An 8,924-nucleotide genomic window follows, 5' to 3' on the forward strand; every position below is an offset into this window, starting at 1 on the left:
TAGCAATACTGCATGATGATCAACTGTGAATGACAACTATCCCAAGACCAAAAGGCTCGTGATGAAAAATACCATCTACATCCAGAGAAAGAACTTACAGAGTCGGACTGCATATCAAAACATACTGTTTTTCATTCTGTTTTATAGGGGTTTTGTCTGTTTTCTTTCAGAACATGACTAATATGGAAATATGTTTTTTTATGATGGCACAATTATAATATGTATCAAATTGCTTACAGCCTCAGGAGGGGAAGAGGAAGGGATGAAGGGAGAGAAGGTGGAACTCAAAACTTTTAAAAATGAATGTTAAAAATTGTTTTAAATGCAGTAAGGAAAAATGTTTTAAAAAAGTAATGCTGCTCTTAAATTTCTTTTTATTAACATTTTGGCAATGTGATTATGGACAACAGCTATATTTATGATAATATCCCAATTATAGTGCAGTTTATTGAGAATTCTTAAGGATAATTTGGTTTCTGCATAATCATTCTCATTTTAAAGGAGTTCACAAAGAAATGGTCTATGGCAAACTTGCTACCCTGTTATCATTGTTTTTATGTTAATCCTCTAGATTTATACAATAAGTGGATAAAATGACTGCTTTTTGCAATAGGATAAGACTATTGGGAGTTACAGTCATATTTGTTGGGCTCTTTGAATTTATGATCAGTATGACTCATTGTTTAAGGTGACAAGGATGATTGATACATATTCTGTTCCTGGATAGCTTACTTTCTTCTGGTAGAAAGATTTTACTTTTCTTTCAATGTGGTTTAGAAGTGAATATTGTTATGGTGACAAGTATTAAAAATGCTTCTCCTAAATATTTATCCAACAGGGCTACATCCAGAAATTTATAAGCAGGTGTTTCTGTAATGATACTCTTTCCATTGTTACACACACACACACACACACACACACACACACACACACACACACACACACATATATATAAACACACACACATATATATACATATATACATATACCTGTATTATATATGGCTATTTTTGGTGGTTTCATTTGTACTACAGTAGTATGCCATCTGACATTTAATTGTAAAGTATTTTATTCTTTGCCCATTGTATCCCCTAGGGTTCACAGGCATTGAAATGTTTATGTCTGTATCTTTCCTCTGCCATTAACTTGAGCCCTCATTGTCTGTGTCCCTGCACTATAGAGACCTAGCAAATAAAATCCTAGTTCCATTTAACCACTTAACATCTGATAGCTTTTATAAAGGAATATTTACCTCCAAGATATAGCACAAACAATGAATATATATTTTGAATGACACCTTGGGGACAGAATTCCCTCTATATTTTCTTGGATGTGGGATGAAGGTGAATTAAGCTCACAATATAAATCAGTTCCTTAATAGGATTTTCCCTACCAAATTCATGTCTAAAATGGACATGACTGCTGGATTTGACTTGGTTAAGGTCCTAGGTCCCTTGCTCCTCAGCTTCTCAGTGCTAGATAGACTGAACCACCTAACCTGAACTCCTGTTTTCCCAGATCCCCCTGGAACCCTCACTCCTAGGACCGTTAAGAGACTTTGCCTCCTTAACATAGGAAGGGAAAGAATGAAGGGAAAAAAAAGCCAAGGACTTAGGCTCATATATTTAAGGGCATATATATTGTTAAAGGATTTTTAATGGAATGGGAAAGTCTTTCCCACCCATTAATAAGCCTATGTGACCTACTTAAGTTACGTGGAAGTGTATGTTACATGAGTTTGAGTCACATGAAGTCTATGTGGGGAGGAGCTTGCTGAAGGTGTGGAGCAAAAAGAATTGGAACTGGAGCAGAACAGAGGGGAAGTTGGTCACACTAGTCAGAGCTGGGAAAGACAGAGAAGGCATGCAGCTAGAGCAGCAACTGGTGTGAGTGGCAGAGCTTGTTTGTGATTTTGTTTAAGAGAGCTGGTTTGTGGGAAGCCTAACAGAAGGAAGGCTTGGGGATGCTAGTGCCCCTTGCATTGTTATTGTGTATAAATTTCTTTGTTGTTATGATGGATTTGGCTTTCTGGTGTTTGAATAAATGTTTTGGTTCTCTCTTTCATGTGGAGGGTCTATTAAATTCTGAGATTCAGAACTATGTCAGCATATTCATAGCTGCTGTAGGCACTGTGAATATCACATTAGTGCTACACCACATAGCCTCAGCAAGGAAGGAGGAGGTCCTCAAATCCTCCTTACTTACTTCATGGTAGCAGTGGTCACCTCTTCTGTCATACTCTAATCCTGCAAAATATACAGATGTTGTTGTAATTTAAAGACACCAATAATTCTGACTTCATAGCAAAGGGGAAAAGACTGTTGCAAACCATGAATTAGATCAATATACCTACATACATCAGCCCTCTGGTCTTCTGGAAGTAGCTGTCGAGTGTCTTCTATATGAAATTTGCCATCTTAACAAACTGGTGATGCCTATACATACTAAAAAATATCAATGAAAATATCCATGTCATTTATCACCCCACCCTAGCCCCCATTCTTAGATGAGAAAACTTTCCTGGGTGAATACTCTTCCATGACTTCTTTGATGCTTAAGCTTATCCATCTGAGGAACGGACAAACTTTTCTAAGTATCACTTTTAACCAGGAAACAACAATATTTCTCTAGAGCTGCCTATACTTCAGGCAACTATAGGGGATCCTTAGCTCTTCGGGCCAAAGGACACATGCAATTCCATCCATTAATCATTATAATCAAAATGACATTACAAACTCACCCAACAGAATGAACGTTTCAGATGGAAAACTAACAAGGAAAACAAAATACTTGGAATTCCTGGAAATTCAGGCAAACTTTGCACTATGAAATTTTAGGCCACATGGCTCTCACAATAAAACAAGCAATCTTGATCTATTCAAATGTAAGAGAAAATTGTGAACATTTCTCAACTTGGCAGCCTCATTCAAGTGATGTAAGTGTCATCACTCAGATTAGACTCAATATTAATACTTTGTATTCAGTAAAAAAAAATAGTTTGAGTATCTAAACACTCATGCAATCAGCAGATGCAAAGTTTGCAAATTTACATAATGGAACTAAGTTTTGTAAAAATATACACTTGGAAAAATGACTATACAATTATAATCTTGTTTTTTTTCTATTTTCTCTAAGATTTCCCAAACTATGATACCCAAAATTTCATCTTTACTGAAGCATGTTTACAGAGGTCTTCAAATATGTGAAAGACTTGATTTTATCCAAGAGGAGACCCAATATGTGACACAGATGACTCTGACTAGACTTTTTTAAGGCCAGATCTGTCACATTTCACCATACTCAGGGTTCTAATATGCTCTGAAAGGACTGATGACTCTCTCTTCTCTGAAATCAGCTCAAGACTCTACTGAACATGTTTTCCTCACTTTAGGGGGTCAGTGATTAGCACCCTAGTTTTATTTAACATCATATTTGCTTTTACTAATGGATAACACCATATATTTTGTCTGGAAAAGATGGCTGTTTTAAATTATCATCTCCATCGATTAGTTCAATATAATAGCGATAACAAAGATATAAATTTTTAATCAAAAGCTCAGGAATGTAGCCACCATTATACTACAAAAGTTTCTGAGTGGGAAGAGAACAGGGTCAAAACTTTACTCAGTTTCTACATAGCTTTGGTCCTGCCAATTGATTTCAAGTGCAAAGCAGACATCATTGTTGGATTCTACTCTGCTGTAATTCAGAAAGTAATTCCAGAATACTGTTTCATCCTTTTGTAATACTCAGGTCTAAGCTTAATGAAACACTTGTCTCACATTCCTAGACTAATGTATCCCTGTGCTTCATCCTAGCCAGAACAGAGACCCCACTTTGTGCACGCAGAATATGTTATTTAAAGCTCTGGGCAGCTAGGTGGTACAGTGGATAGGGCACCACTGCAGGAGTCAGGAGGACCTGAGTTCCAATCTCACCTCCGACACTTGACACTCACTAGCTGTGTGACATTGGGCAAGTCACTTAACCCCAGTTGCCTCATTCTGCATCATCTCCAGTCATCCTGATGAATATCTGGTCACTGGATTCAGATACCTCTGGAAAAGAAGTGAGATTGGTAACTTGCACAGCCCTCTCTCACTCAAAACAAAGTCAAGTGCAAGTCATGTCATCACTTCTCTGATGGCCTGGTCTTCTTTGGCAATGAAGGAGGAACACACAGACAAAAAAATACAGGTTTTATTAGTATTCTCTTTTTGTTTGTTGTTTTTAAATTTTTTTATTATGAACTTAAGAAAGAAGATAAGCATTACATAATAGCAGAATATGATGAAAATGATGATTTTACATGAAACTTCAAATATATTATGTATAACTTGCTTTTTCATGAAGTTATCATGAGAGGTAAAGCCAAGATGGCAGAGTAAAGGCAGGGACTTGCCTGAGATCTTTTCCTAACCCCTCCTAATACCCTTAAATAATGATACTTAACAAATTCTAAAGCAGCAGGACCCACGAAAAGCACAAGCCACAAAAAGCTGGCCACATCAGGACAATCCTGGTCCCAAGCAAACCAGCAGCACGTTTTGGAAGTCACTGAATGAGTAGCAGCAGCCACGAATACTTCAGGAGCTCTGAGTCCAGAGGAAATAAAGGGTCAAAGAACTGATCAGAAGGAGATTGCAGGGTTCTCTTTGCTAGCAGTGAGGCAGGATTTTGTTGCTTTGCCTATATTCAGATCTTGGTTGCAGCCCTGTATGGCAGTTGCAGGATAAGGAAAACCACTAGCACACCAGAGTTTGATTCCACAATTATGTGAAGACTAGTCTCACAGTTCCAAGGCAAAAAAGAGTGCTTGTGGTCACTCACAGACCAGAACACAGGGCAGAAAAGGAGTAAATACCTCTTCTTAGATCATACCACCTTGGAAGAGCTGAAAACTTAAAGGTCCCTAGAATTGTCTCTGAAGACAGCTACATAAAACCCCTGAAGCTTGGGATAGTGCACCATCCACCGTGGAAGCAGAGCCCTATTTTAACAATGAGTTAAAAGTCATATAATAAGCTAGGAATATGTTAGTAAGGTGATAAGAAAGATCAAAACACACATTCAAAAGAAGATAACAAAGTCAAAGTTCCTATATCCAAAGCCTCGAAGAAAAATATGAATTGATCTCAGGGCATGGAAAAGTTCAAAAAGGATTTTGAAAATCAAGTAAGGGGCATAGAGGAAAAATTGGGAAGAGAAATGAAATTGATGGAAGAAAATCATGAAAATGAGTCAACAACTTGGTAAAAGAGACACAAAAAATACTGAAGACAATAACACCTTAAGAAAACAGGATAGGCCAAATGGTAAAAGAGGTACAAAAGTTCACTGATGAAAATTATTCCTTAAAAATTAGAATGGAGAAAATAGAAGCTTAATGGTTTTATGAAAAACCAAGAAAAAAACAAAAAAGATCAAAAATTAAAAACTGTGAAATGCCCCATTGAAAAAACAAGTGACCTGGAAAATTGATCCAGGGGAGATAATTTAAAAATTATTGAAGTTCCTGAAAGCCATAATTAAATAATAATACAAAGGGAGTCTAGACATCATCTCTCAAGAAATTGTGAAGGAAAACTGCCCTGATATTCTAGAACCAGTGGATGAAATAGAAATTGAAAAAATCCAATTACCTTTTGCAAGAGATCAAAATGAAAACTCCCAGAAATATTATAGTCAGATTCCAGAGCTCCCAAGTCAAGAAGAAAATAGTGCCCTGTAGGAGGCTTTAAGATATAGTAGATTTAGTCCAGATCCAGAGTATCTGGGTTTAAATTCTGACTCTGATGACTATCATTATCATTATATAATACATGTCACTTAGTGTCTCTTTACCCAACTTACCAGATCTATAAAATAGGGGAAGGAGGTTGGATAACATAACAGCTGAGGCCCTTTCTGGATCTAGGTCTACAAGAATCTTCATAGCTCCCAAAAGAGTCTTGAAGTAGGGTATTAATTAATTATCTTTCTATGAATCTTCAAATAATTTTCTCCAAAATAAAGTACAAAATATTCTGATTTACTTTAATAATTACTTACAAGTTGTATGACTCTGGACAAATTACTTAAATTCTTTCTGCCTCAGCTTCATCTGTGAAAGGGGATAATAATATCACCTAAATCATTGGATTGTTGTGAAAATAAAATGATATAATATCTGTAAACTGATTCCCAAACCTTAGAATTATATTATGCCTCAATAAATAAATGTATAGTGTGTATGTGTATGTACTTGTCGTTATTATTATCACTGCACAGTAAATATGGTGCTCTTTGAATTAACCTAACAACAACAGATTCAAAAGTATTGGGCTTACTTTCACACATGGAAGAATCTCCCTTTCCATATTTATAAAGCATAATTTATATTTAAAAACACACAAGAAAATGAAAATCAAAATGAAACACAATGAAATCCTAAACTGTGTGGAGTTTTCACTTTGTAATCAGTGCTTTTGTCTGTTTTTAAGGATGAGGGTTGTAAAAGAGGTCATTTCTACCTGCTTTTTTCTATGAGAAACATGGAAGAGACACTTAGTATGAACAAGTCTTGGACACCTATCCAGAGGTTGCTTTATTTTTTAGTTTATTATCCCACTGAGCTCCTTCCTTTGCATTTAGAAATTGTAATACTTGTCATGATCAATAATTGCACTTCTTGTAAAATTGTCATTCAAATTAGAATTCATATAAGATGAATGCTATTGATTCTTTTTTAAAGTAAAGAGAAAATGTTGGCTAGGCAAGTTTATGGTGAATGAGTAATGTGCTAAACTTAAGAGTCAAGAAAGATGGAGTTAAAATTCTTTTAGGTGGAACATGTTGATGAGGGGAGGGGGTGGTGTATGAACAGAAGCACAGGCAGAGCGCATGGTCAGGGGTGGGAAGTACAGACCCAGGAGGCTTTCTGGCTGAAAATACAGCTGACTTAGGTCTGCAGTCCAACTACACCCTTGTCTCGGAGGCTGGCGGTAGTAGCCTGCTGCTCTCCGAGGAGGCCGTGGAGGAAAGGCCCGAGGGGCTGAACTTTCCCAAAGCAGTTACCACCAGGTTCATCAAGGAAGCTCTCTCTGACCCCCTCAACAGGTCCAAAAAGGCCCAGAGTACCATCTGTCAGGGTGGTACGTGTTTGTGTTGTGGGTCATGTCCTGTGCAAACAACTGCCGATGGAAGGAAAATGGGAGACTTCAAATGCTGGTGATACACTATCACCAATGGAAGAGATGGGATTTCAGTGATTCATTTCCCCTTTGAAAGAAGCTCTAGATAGATACATATAGGCATGAATAGAAAGGTAAGAAGGAAGCTTCAGAGTAAAAAAAAAAAAAAAAAGATAAGGTTGAAAGAATGGATTCTGAGGAGCAAGACAAGAGCAGGGAAGATGAAAATGATGGACATGATGAAAGAATGGATGAGGAGGAGCAGAATGATGAAGAGGATGACAGTTGAGCTTCATGGAGAGAATGTGAAGTCAGATGATAAGAAACTTTTACTCCATTGCACTGTTTGACATTGAATTTTTCGGTGGCCTTTTCTCTCACTGCTTAGGGTGTTTATATATGAGGACCTGAGAATACTTCTTGAAAAGTAAAAGTAAAAGAAAAAAATAAATACTTCTTGAAAAGTAAAAGTAAAACCAGAGATTTTCCGAATGAGACCTTTCCAATGTCATATAATCCATAAATTGTGACCTTTAGAAAAGGTAAGTTATGAACTACCATTTAATCAATTTTTATGGGAAAAAATGTAGAAGATTCATATATTTCACTTCCTGTTTTATGACCCAAATTTCATACTAACTATTATTTAGGGGTTGTAGGGGCAACTGAAAACTGGAGAGGGCTGAACTCTGAAATGTGGTAAATTCACTATAGCCCATTGAAAGAGTAGTCCACACACTCTGGATTTAGGGGACTATCCAAAAACGTCTGGGGCAAAGAATGCAACTCTCATCAATTTCAAAGTAACTTTCAGCAAGGTTCTGCTTTCTTTGGTTTGCACTCTTCTTTTCCTGAGGTTTCCTTCACCTAGACTCTTGTTGAGCTTGGAGCTTGGTCCTTATTTGAAACACCCTAATTAGCACTTTGTATAAGTTCTGAAGTTTACACTTGACTATGTCACTATAGAGTTGGGTCTAATGTAAAGTAAGTATTTCACCTCAACATTCTCTTCCCCTTCCCCTGCCTACCAAACAAAAGTTTGAAAACAAACCTTTTTTTGTATATAGTCCCTTTATTTTTGGTTTTGTAATGAACCTCACAGGTGTCTCATCCTTTCAGCACTTAGCTTTTTAATTTAACAAATGACAAACTCCAAAATTCATTTCTTCCAGGTACTACACAGTTACTCTCTCTAGATTGTTCTTTGCTTTACCAACTCATGCTCTTCAATATAAATTAATTTTTAAAATGTAAGGTTTTCTTCCAATCTCAGAGTATTAACTGTTGTCTTTTAAAGATAGCTTGATGGAATAATTCTTCATGGAAATAGTAATTCTAGCAAATCACTTTTCTAAAGTGTTTTTGATGGGGCCTTCATCTTTTGTTAGGCTCCTCTTCCATTCACTCCCAAGTGCTTTTGTCTTCAAGTTAAGTGGTTATTTCTGAAGGTTGGAAGCACATTGACGACATTTAGTCCCTCTCTTAAGAGTTACCTTGAGAACTGGAAGAAACAGTTCTTGCCAACTTCTCCCCCTAATCAACCTAAATTTTTTTTTTAGTCTGTGGAGTATGACAGGTAAAAAAATGTAGTCTGCCACCATTGATTCATGAATGAATTATAAGTTTGTTGACAAATGAAGGAAGAATCTCATTTGGAGGGAGGAAATATAACGGTTTGTATAAATAAAGAATGTTAAAATTGTTTTAAAAAAATCTATCTTAACTATTTAAATAACTAGGCCCTAGAGAAGT

At 36.5% G+C, this 8,924-nt stretch overlaps 1 pseudogene; it reads left to right on the plus strand.

Moving 5' to 3' along the window:
* Nucleotides 1-7,461, plus strand: part of LOC140512144 (uncharacterized) — a 44,644-nt pseudogene extending 37,183 nt beyond the window's left edge.
* The last annotated feature ends 1,463 nt before the right edge of the window (nucleotides 7,462-8,924 follow it).

Source organism: Notamacropus eugenii, chromosome 6 (assembly GCF_028372415.1).
Source record: "Notamacropus eugenii isolate mMacEug1 chromosome 6, mMacEug1.pri_v2, whole genome shotgun sequence".
Lineage (NCBI taxonomy): Eukaryota > Metazoa > Chordata > Mammalia > Diprotodontia > Macropodidae > Notamacropus > Notamacropus eugenii.